The 19,025-nt window shown below is 34.5% G+C and overlaps 1 protein-coding gene across 2 annotated transcripts in view; it reads right to left on the bottom strand.

Moving 5' to 3' along the window:
- The window catches only part of LOC141394092 (uncharacterized), a 142,926-nt gene that overhangs the window by 7,001 nt on the left and 116,900 nt on the right, over nucleotides 1-19,025 (bottom strand). The window contains exons 1-2 of one of the 2 annotated variants that reach the window (XM_073967940.1): nucleotides 1,733-1,776; nucleotides 1,413-1,519 (exon numbers count right to left, since the gene is read on the bottom strand). The gene's annotated coding sequence lies outside the window, so the exon portion shown is untranslated. Of the gene's footprint in view, nucleotides 1-1,412; nucleotides 4,278-19,025 lie in introns of those variants that run through there. The other variant, XM_073967939.1, reaches the window with a different exon arrangement.

Here is a 19,025-nt window from a genome sequence, read left to right as displayed (position 1 = left end):
CCAGATTGAAAACATTATGATTTTCAGGTTTAATAAGGTTGAAAACCGCTATAAATTTGACAACATTGTCAGAAGCGCGAATAAATTGGGTTAATGCAGTGACCGACATGATTGGTAGACAGAAGAGACCAAAAAATATCGAGAAAAATTCAAAAAAGTTCAAAAAGTCACGTTTTAACTATATTAGAAAGTCAACTAGAACCGAATGTAGGGTGCACACGGTCAAATTTTGCAGAAAATATCGAGAGGAATATGCACGATGGCTAATACCAACGAAGAACGGAAAAAGAATTACGAAAAATTTCGAAAAAACACAATCTTTTGACAAATTAATGAGAAATTCGTCTTTTACCGACAGTAGGGCGCACTTCACACTATGTGGTAAATACGAATTGATCCAAAAAAATTGTTGAAAAGGATTAGAATTGAAATTATAGGTAAAAAGTTACAAATAATTCCAAAAAAATGAAAAAAAAAAACAGTAATTTATTATATAAATAGGGTCGATAATGCTGATTGTAGGGTGCTTGAATCGTAAATTATCACGAACAATCAATATTAAATCGCAACCCGAAGTTATATTCGAGAAAAAATAACAAAAATTTTTTTTATTAAAAATTTATCAAAAAATATATATTTTTTACCCTTGTGCCCAAGGTGCGACAGCCCGCAACGAATACCACAAAAAAATAAAAAAAATAAAAAATACAACACAACCAGCGTCAGCAGAGCGATGGACGTATGTGAGTAGTTAACTGACCCACAACCAAACAAGCGAACGACGACGATAGTTGGGAGAGAAATGAATTTGTTGGTAGCTCTGTATATTATTAAACGACGCGTAAAAAGGCGGTTGGAAGTTTTGGGTATTATTGTTGTTGCAATCACACGACAAATAAAACCACGAAAACAAATAAGAAATTGTTGGTAGCTTTGCGAATAATTAGAAAAAAGGGCACTTGGATATTAGCAGTGTTGTTATTGTTTTTTCTCACTAGTGGCTGACGATTTCAACGACAAAGAGAATGTGTGTACGAAAGCCTTTAGGGAGAAAATAAATAAAAAGCACTACCGGCAAATAAATAAATCCAATAAAATGCGAACGAATGCAAATTAGGCAGAAATTAAATTAGAATATTTTAGATTTTTGTAAATAATCATTTAATGTATTAAAATAAAGACACAATATTGGGAATATTGGTTATTTTAATACGATTATTTAGCAAATGTACGACGATTGGTGGACTGTAAGAAGTTTTCGATGTACTAACACACGCGTTAAGGCAGTTGTAGGGCGACCAGTACGCGACGTAGCGAACAAATTATCAAAAGATCACTTTGTTAAACCCGAAAAAATGTAAAAACAACAACACTCGCGGTATGCTCAATATAAAAGAAACTGAACTACGTACCTTTTAATGATGTTGTTTGTGGATGATGGTTTAATGATTTTTGATGTGGTTGTTGGTGAGACGATGCGTACTGATGAGGGGGGATGTTGGTGATGTTGATTGTTCTCCTTTAAAAATAGGGAAAAAAACCAAATTAGCAACAACTTCTTTATGCAGGTTTTTGATCCGGCTCGATTGGACCAAATGTTGGCGTGATACCAGTGTAGACGAATCCCAAAAAGAAAAGAAATAAAACAAATGTGGTGTATGTAATTTGTATAGATATAAGTTTTTTCAATTCTTTATTGGTAAGTAATGTGTTTCAAGGAAACAAACTTTACCTTTATGACGTGTGTTGTTAACGAAAGCGAAATAACAAGTGACGTCGCCAATGTGCATAATAGCGCTAACAAGGTCGAGATCAACAACGACGAACACAGCATTGGAAAGCGCCCCTCTGCATCCGAACTAAGCGAATGTGACTTTTAGGAGAGAGTGTGGGAAAGAATGAATATTCTCTCCCAGCATCCGAACTAAGCGAATATGGCTCCTAAAAGTAAGGCAGAGAAGATTTCCCCATTGTGCTCGAAGGAGCGGCCAATTAATGTGGTTATAATTGTAATGCTGCGGAAGGGGAGGACAATGTATCGAACAGATACAGTGACGTAATCAATGTATCGAACTTATACAGTAAGAGTGTACGACGGTAACTTGAAAAGTCTCTAACCTTATAATGAAAACGCGAATATTTGTCATCAAAAATAGTTGGATTTTTTTATTCGTCTCCAGCATGATTTATACACTTTCTTGTGCACTCAATCCAATTGTTGAAACACTTTTTCCACTTCGATTGAGACACCTCCAAAGCATGGTTTTTGAACGCTTCGAGAACATCTTCTGGCGACAAAAATCGTAAGGCACGCATTTTTTCTTGATGTGCGGGAATCAGATGAACACATTGGGTTCCAAGTCAGGGCTGTACGGCGATGTCTTATCAATTCCATGTTTTGTCTGGTCAAAAAGCTCTGAATTGAATCAATGTGTGAGAGTTAGCGTTGTCAATGTTCGTGTTTCGAATTTCTCAGAAGACTTCAGGCAAACCAATTGTAGTGTACCAATATGGGCAAATGTTCCTTAGGTCAGTTTAGCCGAAGAAACAGACAACAATTTGCTTCTAAGAGCTTCTTCCATGGATTATTTTCGTTTTATTTGGCTCGCTTCGAAGACCCCCACGATCGGTTGCTGTTTTGTTTCGGACTCATATGCATAGATCCAAGAAACAGATGACCATTTGCTTCGAAGTGCTTCTTCCATGAATAACTTTCGTTGGATATGCTGTTTTGTTTCGGGCGCATAAGCAGATATCCAAGATTCGTCGTTTGTGTCGATCTTAGGAACGTCGTTTGAAGCACCGCGATCGTATTTATTCACAATTTCTTTGCACAAATCGACAAGAGTCATTTTTGAGCGATTGTCAAATTGTGCTGGATCGAACGACAAAACCCCATTTTTGCGGCCAGGTGTTCATGCAATATCAAATGTTAGGGAGTTGAAGAAATACCCAAGGGTGCCTCTATCTCACGGTATATAACACGGTCAACGGTCTTCAACATATGTTAAATAAAGGCTTTACATCTATAAATCTACACAATAACATGAATACCGGTGTACCAATATGGGCAAATGTTAAGAAATCAGTAATTTCCCGGAAAAATTCAAATTTTCATATAAGTTTTGCAAAAATTGTTTGGAATTGTTTTTAAAGTTGTAAAATCGATTACTTTTCGTCGACTAAAATCAATATTTGAGTTATATGACTTGAAGAAATTTACTTGATCACCAGGTCGAATGATAATCGAGTTTGTCCTCTTTTACAAAACAGTTGACCCAAAATGAAGATGGTGTTTTATGTTGACCTGGGGGTATTTAATTTTTATTTACAGAGATGGTACTGGAGGCATGAGGTCGAGATATTTATTGGATTTAAAAACTAACCGAACATATAATATGTCGAAATCGCACCAGGTACACACCACAGATATCATGTAAGAGGGTGTTTTGACATAACACTAAACGTATATATAACCACGTAAAACTGGTAATTTTTTCAAATATTTTTTTAAATTTTTTTAAAAATCTGATCTAAATTCATATAGGAGGTTCCGGGGCCCTAAAATGGACTCTACACTATAAAATATCGAATAAGACCTTGGTATTTAACAACTATCCATAGAGACAGGATTCCAAAGGATATATTAATTTATTTAGTTAGCTGGATACCTTTATGATGTGTCCAGATAATAAATAAAATGTTTAATTTATAATATATTATCAAAACAAAAATAATATCTTTAGATTTTGAACAAAATGCAAATGTTTTGAGAAGGGCCAAAAGTGTATCCAAGCTTTGTTTTGTATATTTTTGTAAAATAAGTGCAATTATTCCCAATTATTTTTTAAATTTTTAAAAAGTGGTAAATAAACAATCGACTTACAAAAATACTTGCATTTCAAATCCATAAATTACCTCAGAACTACGAGTATATAAAAGTGAAGTAGTCATTTCAGTTGCAAATGTTTTGAGCAGCACTATAGATCTACGTTTTGGCATTTGATCTCAGTCGGGGCTACAAAGCTTTCCTCCAAAAATTTCTCGGTGCAGGTCCATGTTTTGATATAACCTCCATAGAGGGTACTTCCCTATTTTCGGTATTTTAAAGGTTTTAGCATCAATATCCCATCGAAATGCAAAAATTTGGTTTCGTCTTCGTTTTTCTCCAGAAATTTGCCACATCCCTTATAGAACAGTACAATATTTCTGTAGAAAATTGTAGGTATAGTTCCATGTTTTGATATAGCCCTCATATCGGATTTATTCTGTTTATTCTGTAAGACAAAAATATTTTTGTAAAAATAAGATAAGTGAACAAATCGGAAAATTTTAATTTCACTGTGCAGCAGCATTTTTGGGGGGTGGAAAATTTTTTTTGGAGATGAAAGCCCTTGATGAGTATACTAAGAAGCCAAAATTACATTTTCGCCATAGGTCAAGTTTCTGAGATATCGCGCGATGAAGTTTTTTATTTTTTCCCTATAGTACTTGGGAAAATAGCTCCATATCTCTGTTTGGCGTTGTTGTAGCTTCGTTTTGGGGTGACATGTCTTCAGTCAAATCGATTGGCGAATCTTTTTGTAGAACATTTTATTCTTCTAACTCAATGCCTTTCATGTCCTTTTCGTCCGTTATTTCTTGAACCGTAGTGAAAGTAGTACAAGATGAGATTTTTCAGCATCCAAATATTCTACAAATATTTTGTTCAGAAGATTTTAGGTACGGTTCTCTTTGACAACTAATCGATTTTTGTCGATTGGACTCAAATTTTCGATGTAGGCGTTTTAAGGGTCAATTTTTCGATATTTGGGGTCATATCAAAAATATGCAAAAAATATGCAAAATATATGCAAAAAATATGCCAAAAATATGCAGAATATGCAAAAATATGCAAAATATGCAAAAATATGCAAAATATGCAAAAAATATGCAGAATATGCAAACAGTTTTTGGCGAAAATCGTCATAAAAGTCGTAAAATTTACAATTAAAGTAGGAAAAAATCATCAAAAAAACTTTAAAGTGTCCTAAAATAAGGCTGTTGGTCATTTAACGTCGATTTTTTAGCAGATTATTATGTTATTGATACCTCTTACGACGGTGTGGTGTAGGGTATATGGTATTGTAATACTATTTTTGATTGTTAAACTATGAAAAAAATATAAAATTTGATAAAATAATATCAATCATTTTATGTAAATTCAATATTTTCTTTGTCTTAATTTGTAGCTTTAGGCTGGTTTTAACTCAAAGGGAAGAAATCGATGTCGGATTTTTTTAGGCGGGGGTGCCGCCTAAACTGTTTACTTATATTAGATTTTAGATAGATTTAAGATTAAGATTGCCAATTGAGCACCATTGGAATAAGTTAACTCGTGCTACTGGAGCCTCGAAGTTATGAAAATCTTGTCTCTCTCGGCGACCCATATCTGTGGAACGGTTAAAGCTATTTGCCCGTATTATGCATTAAATTAAAGGCCATTCTGTTTATTTTATATTCAAAATGCGTAAGTATTACTGAATTCGAGATAGAAAGCCATTGTCTCGATTAACGTGACTACGTACGCCTTAGGGCCAAAATGGAGCCTATCTGGGTATATCCGACTACTTGCAGGACGCATTTTTAGTTGTTGTAATTAATTGGTTGTAATCTGTGGTGTGCTCGACTCGGAGTTAGTGTGACTTTTTTATGAATTTCGAACAGTTTGGGACGAATATTTACGGAGAAGTTTCCACCTTCGCTTTGTTAAGATTTTTGTCGCCATTTGACTCTTAACGGTGTTTTGCACTGTCGGATCAAACAATGTCAAGCCAGCAACTTCAGGACTAAGATACCACAGGTGATTTTTAATTTTTTTATTTCCTTTTTCTGTCTCTGTTGTCGTAATTCAATATATTTTCAATGAGGTATAGGTCTTCTTTTGATGCTAAACGCTTCGTAGAATCTGAAGAACCATCTGTCCCGAAAATAATCAAGCGCAGCTCCTAACCATGAAATTTTCATTGCTGATGGATCCCTGTAAAGTGTCATATAGGAACGTTAGTCGTATCATTTTATGTACAGTAGAAGCTCTTGGAGAGGACCCCAACAAATATATGATCTTTAGAAGCTTTATCCGTTTATTCCGGAGAATAAACAGTGAAAAATACTCGCAACAAATTCAAGGAAGATACCCCAAAACAAGGCTATTTGCGTGCACTGGCATGGAAAACTATTACCAGGTATTCCCAAAACAGTGCAGAAAGAACGAGTTGCTGTTCTGGTATCATCTGGTATGGGGGTAAAGAACAACTACTGGCGTTCCTGAAACTGACAGTAGCACAGGGGAGAAACAAGACTTAGCAGTGTTCGAATGCCTAGAATAATGCAGCTTGAGCAGATGTTAAGTCGAGAGTTTCTTACAGACTTATAAGAAGTATTGTTGAGAATGATTTTTGACTGCAAGTTTGGCAGCACATCCGGACATCAACCAAACAACGATTTCTATAAGAATAGTCTGCGATTAACAAATTCAAGTTCGATGTAGGCGAGAATGTTTTAAAACTACTTCCCAGCTGACTTCCCAAGAACAAGAGGTCGTAGAAGCACTTTGTGTTTTCATCATTCGAGCCTGGTTTAACGCGCCTAGAACGTTTCTTATTTTGTTTATTTATTTTGTATCAAACGACAACAACAGAGTGTTATAAATGAGAGTGTGCGTTATTGATTTAACAAAACGTATAATCAACAAGATAATGGTTATGTAGATATAATATTAGATGGATTGGGTAAACATAATCAATAGGTTGAAAAGGACTAGAGACAATAGATTGAGTTTAATACAACAAATAGTAAAAACGAAATTCAGAAATATTTTTTAGGTCCAAAAAAATACTTAAACCGCATTGAAGATTTATTGAAATACGAAACAAATATCAGATAAAGGAAATAACAAAATTATAAATCATCTGTGGTATCTTAGTCCTGAATTTGTTGGCCTGATTTGATAGTTCAAACCACCGTAAAGAGCCAAATGCGACAAAAATCTTAACAAAGCAAGCAGAAGAAGATGGAAAAAACCAAACTAATAGTACGGTTACACTAGAGTTTTTTGCCGGGTTAACCAACTTCGAGGGGATTTATTTGAAGTTTGCGCTATGGAATTGACATTTGAAATCCAAACCTACTGGGTTAATCCGTCTAAGTGTAACCGGGGTATAACTAAAGAACAACTGCTGAAATTTCCAGAAAAAGTCTACCAGGCGTAATTACAGGGTATACTTACTTGTTGTTCAAGAGATTAAGCATTAACTCCGAATTTCTTGAAAAGATCCTCCAACTTGACTGCAGAACATCAATTACCAGGAAGGGTAAAGGATGTTACACAACTTGAAAGTTGTGAACGACATAGCAGAGCAAGGAGTCGAGTTCATCACCAAGTAGTCATCTTTACCCAGATGTCTCCAAAATCACATTATGTCAGTCCCTTAAATAAATTTAAATATGAACAAAATGTAAAAGACATTTGTTTTCATTCCCAAAAATTGAAAATATGAGAAGAAATAAAAAATAATTTAAAAAATTAAGTTACAATCTTTTATTTATAAAAGCACTTAAAACTAGAACATAATTTTTAATGATGGATTCTCTCAAATAAAACGCTTTCCGTTTAATATTGCCAAAACAAAATTTTTAAGGAAAAATATCAGTACGCGCAAATATGTAGAAGAAAGGCTGGTTGGCGAACAATTCTTTTTGCCGATGAAAGTCGATGAAGATAATATTACGAACCCGGAAGGACAGTTATGCCGTAGGTCAAACTTCTGATCAAATTTCGTTAGGTTTTTTGTCATGTAGGTATGTATAGTTTATCAAGAAAGAATTCATATCGCTATAACTAAGAAGTTGTGGTACTTTCAGTACGGTTCAAGAAATAAAGGACGAAAAGGACATGAAAGGCATTGAGTTAGAAGAATGAAATGTTCTACAAAAAGATTCGCCAATCGATTTGACTGAATACATGTCACCCCAAAACAAAGCGACAACAACGCTAAACAGAGATTTGGAGCTATTTTCCCAAGTACTATAGGGAAAAAATAAAAAAACTTCATCGCGCGATATTTCAGAAACTTGACATATGGCGAAAATTTCCTTTTGGCTTCTTAGTATACACATCAAGGGCTTTCATCTCCAAAAGAAATTTTCCACCCCCCGGACTTTGAGTTCCATTTTGTGTCACAGTGTTTTTAGACGATTGAATATGAACAAACTTTAATCTATAGTACACACACCTAAACTAAAATTATTTTGTAGATAGCTGATATCTTAACATGTATGAAGATATATGAATTTCTCTAAAGTGCTACCGTGCATAGTGAATGCTCGGGTTCGATTCCCAGACTATATCGTAATGTTGGTGACATTTCATAAGTATTTGAGACATGAAAAACTCCTCTACAAGTAGCGTATTAAGATTCGTTGTTTGGAATCATTAATAGGTCCCAGATCATTGAACTAACATGAATTGGGGTTCACTAATTGATATGAGGAAACACGTCCTTGTTTCTTCTGCGATGTTTGTAGTAACAGGTTTTACATTGATGTACATTACGACAATATACGGGCTTAAATACTTGATTTTACCAAATTTTACTCCTATGAAGTAACGTGATCGCAGAAAAGGACTCTAAATGATGAAGCATTGCCGCGCATATTTCTTTCCGGGTTATCTGAAGTTACATATGTATCCTCACTATATATTTCTGCAAAAATAATGGACGTAAGAATGGAAGAAGTATTGAAAGAGTACTGGCCGGTGGGGGAAAATCTGTTTATTCTGAAAGACAAAAATATTTTTGTAAAGATCGGGCAACATCAAGCGGCAAATTTGACAACACATCATATGTGAAAAAATCGGAAAAACTTAATTTTTAGACGATTGAATGTGAACTAACTTTTATCTATAGTGTACACACCTAAACTGGAATTATTTTGTAGATAGCTGATGTCTTAACCCGTATGAAGATATATGAATTTATCTAAAGTTTTAATGGAGAAGTTTGTTGACAACCCTAAATTCTAAATTACAGCTAATTCGGTCTGAAAATGTAGCTACAAACATAAAAGATACCCGAAATCGGTTGGTTCCGTTGTATGTACTTATTCCAAAACATGTTTTAGCCACTAGAAACCCTAAATACCAAACTATAACTAATTCGTTTTGAAGATGTAGCTTAAGACATCAAAATACCAGAAATCGGGTAGTAACGTTATATGGGGGGAAAAGTTTTTGGAAACTTAAATACCAAATCATAGCTAATTAACCCTGAAAATTTAGCCAAAAACAGCAGAATACCTGAAATCGGCCAGTTCCTTTATATAGGGGCTGTATCAAAACATGGACCGAACTTGACCTGCCTGCAAACAAAGGCGCATCTTTCCAAACATTCAGTGCCCTGCCACAATTTTTGTTGATGTCAGAGTGATTACCACAGACGGACGAACATGCATTGATCGACTAAGAATTTTACTTTTATCATGAATATGTATACTTTATAGGGTCGCCAATTATAATTTCAATGTGCTGGAAACGCAAAAGCAAACTTAATATGTCTTCTATACGTTTAAAATGTAGCATTATTTTTTCGCATTTTAATACTTATTTTAGCATTTTTAGCATTATTTTAATACTGATTTAGCTGCAATACTTTTTTAAATCTGCTCACACTGATATTTTTATACATATGGTTGGAGATTTGAAACTGGGAGCGTATAATTGATATTGAATTGTTTACATCTATACGAAATCAATCATACGCCACATGTATCCTCTTAATGTGAAGGTGTTATTTCAAGATTCAATTAAACGCATTTTTAACCAAGAGTAAAATTTAAAAATAAGTAGGTTTAAAGTTCTTTGTAATCAAACTTTCAATTTAAATTAAGAAGACGTTGTTAGCATATTAATTTAATTTACTACAATTTAGTAAATCAAATTGATTTTAATTCAAATTTTATAGGTAAATGATTTTTATTTGATGTTGACATTTTTTGATCTTTTTGGTTAAAAAAAAAAACTAAATATTATTGCTTTGATGTCCTCTTGTGGTAGCCTTAATATATTGGTTGATCATTATTTCTTAATAAGTTGTTTAAAGGAGACGCACTATAAGGGCGGACACAAACAGTTGTTTGTCGTCAATAAAATTTTACGATTTAGGACAAGAAAAGATAGACAATGGAGGCGACAAGACGACGACAGTAAATTCACCAATCTGTTGTGTTATATTATGATTTTTAAGACAGTAAATTCACATAGGGTAATCGATGTTTCTGTGAAAATTTATATATAGACCCAGTTTATGGTATGGCTCTCATATAACCGTATCTATTATTTTAGGGCATTTTGAAGATTTTGCCATATTTTTCAATAAATTTTACTGAATTTTGTGATTTTGCGTTACATTCCTAATTCAATTCACTGTTCTAGCTTCAGCGGTTTCGCTTTGCCTATGATACAATGTAGGCCAATGAACGAATGACACTGAAATGACTATCTAGTTCATTACGCAGTTCCAATAGCCCACATCATTTGTATGAACAAACTGCGTTTACGTAATATCACACGTTAGAATTGATCATCAGTGTTAAATCGAAAAAAATGGTGATATATATCCGGAACTTTGTCCTGTAAAGACAATGAAAATCGTTGCTTAATTTCTTCCATGTCCTACGCCACCATTGAGAATATGCATAAATTTTATAAATTAAAGATTTATATATTTTCTTTAATTATGTCGACATGAAAACCCTTTTATGCGAGACCCATTATCAACGTGAAATAAAACACAAATTAATTAATTTTATTTTTAATGCGGGAAAACATATTTTGTTTAACGACTCAAGTACTCAGTCAAATGGATAACTTGTTGCTTAAGGACAACGACAAGAAGGAATATGATGGCGACCTTTTATTGTTTTTTTGTTACTTTTAGTGTCTTTCAATAACGTAACGCTGAAACCTTACGCAAAAGCCAAGCGCCTTTGAGAATTGAATGGAGCCGTTGATTGATTGACATAAAGGCTTATAATGTCAGAAAAGCGTGGTATAAAAATAGAGTATTAAAATATGAAAAGGAAACGGAAAAAGGCGAACAATAAATAAAGTATCAATGCCAAAGAACTTAAGAGGTATTGTTTATCTTTAATTTTTGGTTACTTGTTTTAAAATATCGTTGTGTTGAAGAAGGGGGTGAAAGGATGTTTTATAAAGTTAATAGCAGATGTGATACTGTATAACCCAATATAGTTAAACTTTTATAGATAATGCATTTTTTTCAAATATTGGGGAATAAAGTGGCTAAAGTAACCGCTTTGTTACATATGGGGGCACATTTATTTATAACAAACAAGTACCCGCTACTTCGTTATCACTTATTTTATTATGAACAAAATAAATTAATTCACTTTTGCAGATTTCATCACTGAGAGTTTGTAACCCTCTTATCTTTCACCACCTTGCTGGGGAATGTGGACTTAGGAGGTACAGTTAGTTATAAGGAGCTATTACAAAATATATACCTTTATTAAAAATCTTCTGCAGGAAGAAACCAAAATACAAATTTTAAATCAAATCTATTGGAAAATGTGGTCAAGGCCCTCGTAAAATCATAAAGGTTGGTACCTGATTGGCGCAACTCTGAAACATGGACCCTTTTTAAACATTTTCTGCGAAAAATTTCCCCCCTAGGAAACGAAGATGCCAAATAAAATTAGAGCCAATCGATTGGAAAATGTGGCCAAGACAATCGAAATAGCTTAAATCAGGCGGTATCCATTTACAACCTCGTATCCCTGTGTCATATTTAATTGAATTTTTACCTACGATTAAATAAAACCTGAATTATGTATAAGGCGATTCGATAAAAAAGCTCACGCACCAAGTCATTTAAAAAGTTTTCTATATGGGCTTTATTGACAAACTTTTGAAGTCACTATAAGCCAGGGGTCTTCAAAGGGAGCCCACTCTGCTGACGGTGTGTATAAATTTGCTCGCACACACACACAATTTAAAAAGAGAACATCTGTTTTTGTTTTGGCAATTTTCAAAACACAAATTGTCTCTATGGCAAAAAGCAATCCAACATACTATAATATTACTTGAGATAATATTACAAAAAAGTTTTTAAATGCATGTGTAATAACTGGAAAATGGTTATTTAATATGCATGCTTATTGTAGGCTTATCCGTGTAGAAGTAGAATACGTTTACAAATATTGTCGGAAAATAATAATGTTATGTGGGGAAACTATGGAAAATGTCTCAAAATATGTATGAATTTGTGTGCACAGGCCTGCTCTAAGCAGATATATAACTGAAAATAAGCCTTGGAACCACGACATACAAAAATGGCATAACCTTTTGTTTTTTTATCAAATTTATCATAATATAAGTTTATTCAATATATCATATCAATTAAAAGTGGTTTGTGTGGTAATGTTTTTATACCCTCCACCATAGTATAGAGGGTATATTAAGTTTGTTTTTCTGCTTGTAACACACCGAACTAATCATTTGCGACCATATAAAGTATATATATTGTTGATCAGGATAAAATTCTAAGACGATCTAAACATGTCCGTCTGTTGTAATCACTCTAGCGTTCACAATAAATAAGCTAGAGCGCTATATTTTTGCACCCGAGAATATTTTTTCCATAGGCAGGTCAAGTTCGAAGATGGGCTATATCGGACCACTTTTTGGTATAGCCCCCATATAACGGTAGCTCCCGATTTGCGGTATTTTGTGGATTTGAACTACATTTTTGATCAAACTATCTGCAATTGACATTTGAAGTTCCCAGTGGTCACAAAACAACTCCACAAAAAACCGTCAACATAGGACCATGTTTTGATATTGCCCCATATAACGGTACCTCCCGATTTTCGGTTCACTGAGGGTTTAGCAACAATTTTCGACGAACTACCTGTAATTTGACAGTTGGGGTTCCTAGTGATCACAAAACATTTCCACTAAAAACTGTCAACATAGGTACATGTTTTGGTTAGCCCCCATATAACGGTACCTCACGATTTTCGGCATTTTGAGGATTTTAGCAACAATTTTGATCGAACTACCTGTAATTTGACATTTGAGGTTCCTAGTGATCACAAAACATCTCCACTACAAAATTGTTGTTTTGGTATCGCCCCCATATAGCGGTACCTCCCGATTTTCGGTAGTTTGAGGATTTTAGCTAAAATTTTTAACCGAACTACCTGAATTGGACAGTTGAGTTTCCTAATGATCACAAAACATCTCCACTAAGAACTGTCAACATAGGTCCATGTATAGCCCCCATATAACGGTACCTCCCGATTTTCGGTATTTTAAGGTTTTTACAACAATTTTGTTGTTGTTTTACAATTGTTCCAAACTAAGGATATGGAAACATTACTTCCATACAGGTTCGAATATGGACTATATCGGCCCACTCCTTTAGGAAAAGTATAGTTTAACAGCTCTTCTCGAACCGTTTTGAATTAGTTTGAAACATGTTCGTCTTGCGGCCCCTTTTAAGGCGGTGCAATTTTTGTTTGGGGCAAGCCCATACTTCTTGAGACGACGCCAACTAAACTGACTAGTGCCTAAGATAACCCTCGAAGGGAGAAACCGATTTGGTCGTAATTTTATACATCGTATTATTTCTTAGAGCTTGGATTACGCCCGAATATGGAACACTCGGAACATTCCTTCGGGTGCCTCCCACACAAATTTTGGAAAGAGTGCCGTTTAAGGACTCTTCTCTTATTGTTTCAACTTTTTTTGCATTTTTTGTCTTTGTGGCCCTTGTTACGATGGTACAATTTTTTTGTGGTTCACAGTGCATACTTCTTGGAAAATTTGAAAAAGCCAAAGAGATGTTATAACTATTGAGTTTACTTATTTTCTTTGTGTCCCTCTCCGTCGACACAGCTGACTGATACTTTCTAACTTGTTTTAATAATATATAGCGAAAAAGCCCCGATTGGTCATTATAAAATACGGAAACTAATACCATACGTTTCCAGGAATGACAGCGTATATATCAGGACAAATGTCTAAAATAGTCTTTTCCGTTTCAAAAAAATCAAAAAAAAAATTTTGATACTACATCAATGATTTTTGGTACACAGATTAAGAAAAAAATCTGCATTCCAAATCTGTCTTTGATCGTTGCGCACAAAAGATACCGTTTTAATTATGATAATTAGAAAAAATTCTAAAAAAAATCGCGGCTTAATATAGTTAGCTGTTATATTCTATTATCGTTAACTGAATTCGTAACCTTTGCAATGATGCAAAAAATAATCGCAAAGTCTCAATGGATTCGCGAAAAATCAAATTTGTTAAATAATTTCACGTATCTACAAACCTATTTTTGAAACAATAGCGCTCATACTTACGAAAAATATATAAAAAAAATATAACAGCATCCAGACATTTTGAGGAATAAAATGAAACCTAAGTTGTAAAGGTTGGAGCTATAGTATTCATATTATTTGCAAAAATACGAAGAAAATATTAGGAAAAAATTAAAATCATATTATTCTAATTTTATTTTTTTATGGTTTTATAGGAACAGTTGGAGAAAAAATGTTTGAGTTCTTCGGCATTTTCGTAAAAATTTCACGCAATAATGATGATATTCCGTTGTAACAAATTTTTCGCTTATAGTTTTCCTATTGGATAATATTATTAGAACCTTATATTAAATCACAAGGAATTCCAATTGTGGCATAACGTTAAAATAATGTTATATTGAATATTATAACATTTGAGACGCATATAAACCGCGTAATTATGAAAATGACATGATGCGCATCCGATTTTCCAACACAGCGAATCAATCCCTTTTATTTGATGTACAGTTTGTCAAATTCTATTTGGCGGCCACGATGTAGCATCTGCTGCATATTAGGGTGCAAAATACTGTAAAATGGTCATCATTTCCGCGAAGTTCAATTACATTTTATGCGCATCCAATTTCAATAATCACCATTAAAAAATACATCATTCTATGCCGTTTCAATGCGATCCATCAAGAACCGTGGATGTAGCATCGCACTAAATTTTTAGAAAAAATCTATTATATCTCTGGATTTACGAGAGTTTTTAAATATCTGTTTTCGCACAGTTTAAACACGCGTATCGATCTATTTATTTAAGTAGAACTGACACATCCAAAACGCGTTTTAATATGCGATATTTTCAAAATATTTTTTTGCAAATTTTCGAAATTTGAGGGGTATCATATCCGCCGATCTAGTGGGTGGATTTTTACGCGTCGTAGCTTGTTAGATTTAGAACGTAAAAAAACTAAATTTACGCTGGTTTCCACGGAAATCGAATGACGTTTGAAAATTTTAAACAAAAAAATAGGTTTTTGAGAAAAATTTACGCACAAAAATTTCGTGTTTGGGCGCGGATTACTGTGATCCTGTGAGTGCTACACCCTCATGTTATACATTAAAAAATGCGAAATCGCGAGTACTACAACCAAATAATAAGCTTTTAGAGAAATCCAGCTGCGCGTCCCGATGAGAGCAAAAATTCAAAAAACCCCATTTTTCAGGTTTCAAAATGTCAGCATCCGTTTGAGGTAGATACAGTGGATATATTAAAAAATCATACATTAGAAACTTCAACTCTGAAGTGTACTCTTTAGCTTCTCCTTTGAGCATTAAGCTCTACATTGTGTTTTAAAACCACTAATTGGAAAATAACATAATGAAACTCGTTTAATTCAACGATTTTTTCCGATATTTTTACATTAGTACGACCACAGCTTCCGCTCAAATTATTATTTTAAGAAACCCCTCGGTGAATCGGGCTAAAACAGTTTATTTTACCGAAATGCGGTCAAAAGTTATGGTATAGTAAAACTGATCGCTAGTTACAATACCCCATACCTCAGTTTCAACATAAGTTAATTTTCTACAAAAAGCTTGATATGTATACATGTTCTATATCTCTGGTATGTTATCATGTATATCAACTTATGTATGTATGTATGACCGGACGGCTAAAATATGTCACAATCATATAAAATAAATTCCTTTTAAAATAGTGCCCTGGTGTAGTGGAGTAGGGTATCACATGGTCGGCCCTGTCCGACTATAACCATCTCTTACTTGTTATAACCTACACCACAGTGTGGGGAGAGTATTATAAGCTGGTTTTGACCGAAAAGTTTGTAACGCATCGAAATAATGGTCTTAGACCCATACTTATATATACCAAAATGAATGTCACGACGAGCCGAGTCGATCTGGCTATGTGTGTCCGTCTGTCCATCTAAACCTTGTAATCACGCTACAGGTCGCAATTTTTATCGGATCGTCACCAAATTTTGGATGTTGATGAGGGTCCCGAAGGGGAAGAAGTCTATTGATTTTGGTGATGGTTGGATAATATTTAGAGGTCGGAATGGGCAGAAACTAATTTGGGGAAAAAGTCAACGTTTTTTTCCAAAGTAAATATCTGAGCTTCCAAAGGGGAATACCAAAAGCAAGACCTGACAATGAAAGTAGAAAATATCGCCGCAAATTAAACCCAACTTTTCATTTGCGTTTCAACAAAATTTACCTGTATTAATGAAGACATTCAGAGCAAAGGCGCTAAGCTATCACAGTTTTAATATTTTGAATTTTACCAGTCAAAAGCTTATGCACAGTGGTAGTGGTCTAGGCCTATAGCCTTGGCTCACTCGTTAGTTTCTATGTTGCGTACAAAACACAATACATTTTTTCCCCTTCCAAAGCTGAGGCAATATTGTTTCGATCGACTAAAAATCTTACCGCACGTTCTATGCTACTTCTACTTTAATTTAAGCCAAAAAATTCGATTTTCTGAAATTTACAAATGGTGGTCACACTTCAAGTACCCCAAGTGAGAAGATTCGAATACCCCCTATGACCTGTATATATAGGTGAAAAAGAATACGTCCAGAGCCGGGTTAAAATGACCTGGCTTCATGTTTAAAAACATAAATCTTTACCAATAATTGAGTGCAAAAAGATTTTACGAAAAATATCAATTGTCAGGCGGTGTCGTTCTATAGGTGTTATATCAAAACGTGATTCTTTGTCAAACACTTTCTGCAAGGTAGGTTTGTACCAAAAGCAAAAAGCAAAAGCAAAAAAGTTTGGTTTGGCCGAATTAGACTTAGAATTTTATGCAGATCAAGGTTATATGTGACATCCTATATAGTAAATATTATAGTGTTTCCGACGAATTTGTTACAAATGGAATTACATATTTATGGTGGAGGGTATAACATTTCCGAAAATTTGTCGGTACTGTTTTATGGGGTTTATATACAAATGTAGACTTATACCGACAAGAAAGTTATGTACCCCATAGCGAAGACTAAATTAGCCATTTCGAAAATATTTTCTATGGAGTCTATATTAAAACGTGAACCGATATAATCGATCCTCAATACATCCTAGGAGTTGTTTAAGAGGTCTGAATTAAATATTACGAACTTTATTTTCATTTCAAAAGTAATGTCGACTTATAATTTTATTTTGCCATAATTTTCGATGCGGTTCAAATGGAATGACGAATTTCTTATACCTTTCAACTTATAAATTTCATTCCCGAAAACTTTTTCATAAGTTCATCTCAACGACATGAGATTGTTAGTGTTGACAATGCCATCTGCCTTAGAAATCCGTTATATTGAATTTCTAATTGCAATTTCGCAATAATTGCAATATACTCGTATATATATAGAACGAAAAGTGTAAAACAGGTAGTGTAGTGGTTTGTGATCACAATTTCTCTGACATTCTTTTACATTTGTAAAAACCTTCTGATGAATTATAAAATGTGGATTAGGATTGAAGTGCAAAGTGTTGCGGAGGAGGTACTTCAAGGAATGGACCGAATTGGTCCATTATGGAAGTGGATCTTATTTTGGGAGTCATATCTTTTCGATAGATATCGCGCCCACTAGTCATTTCAGTGGGTCCTCGTATAACTTTTGGACCAGTTTGCCAGGAAGCATGGACTTGCCCACGGGAAACATAGTAAACCTTTCAATAGGACCACAACGAACAGCATCGGTATACATTTCCAAAAGATCTTCGAACAGACCCTAAACTGCACTTACGCACAAATGTTTAACTCTAGTGGGGAGGTACCGTAAGAAGAGGACCGAACATATTAAGAGATCTAAAGTTTGTACCAAATTCGTTGCCCTGTTAAGAGATATCGTACATATAATTTTGGTGAGTTTTTTTTTAATATTGGGGGGAAGTACCGGAAGTTGTGGACCGGTATTGTATTGACCTGTGTATGTAAAAAGTGTGGACCTGCCCCTGAAAAAACTTTTACCGTCGTAATTGAGGCAGCGAATGCAAGTTGCTTCGACAAAAATCAAAGCGATTCGAGACCAGGTCTTAAAGTGAACTTATCCGAAATTTTGTGTGGGAGGTACAAGAAGGAGATGGCAAATATAATCCATATTTGAACCTGATCTATATCTGGTAGATATATTAGGATGTGTAAAGTATGAACCAAATCGGCCACTCCCTTCAAAAGTGATCGTGCGCACAATTTTTCTGAACATTTTTCAACTTTTGTGGGGAGGTACCTGAAGGAGTGGACCGATATTTCTTATTTTCGAACTTAAACTAAGTTTGGATAAAGTATTGCGAAGTCCAAATTTTTGACCGAATTAGCAGATCCGTTCGAGGGTTATCTTGCGCTCCAACCACTACACACGGTATCATAGGAATTATTTGCAACTTTCAGGCTGTTTTTTCAGGAAGTATGGACTTGGCACTGATGAAATTTGTACTGTCGTATAGGGGACAGTGTACACAAGTTGTAACAACAAAAATCAAAGCGTTTCGAGAGCAGATCCTAAACTGAACTTTTCCGAAATGTTGTGTGGGAGGTACCCGAAGGAGTTTACCGATTGTGTCTATATAGGAACCTCATCTAAGTCTGGTAGGAATTTCGCGATGGGCAAAGCATGAACCAAATAAAATAC

Source organism: Musca autumnalis, unplaced genomic scaffold (genome assembly GCF_047663935.1).
Source record: "Musca autumnalis isolate F117 unplaced genomic scaffold, ASM4766393v1 scaffold_2, whole genome shotgun sequence".
NCBI lineage: Eukaryota > Metazoa > Arthropoda > Insecta > Diptera > Muscidae > Musca > Musca autumnalis.
The sequence above is the reverse complement of the archived record's forward strand: the minus strand, read 5'-3'. Positions and strand labels throughout refer to the sequence as shown.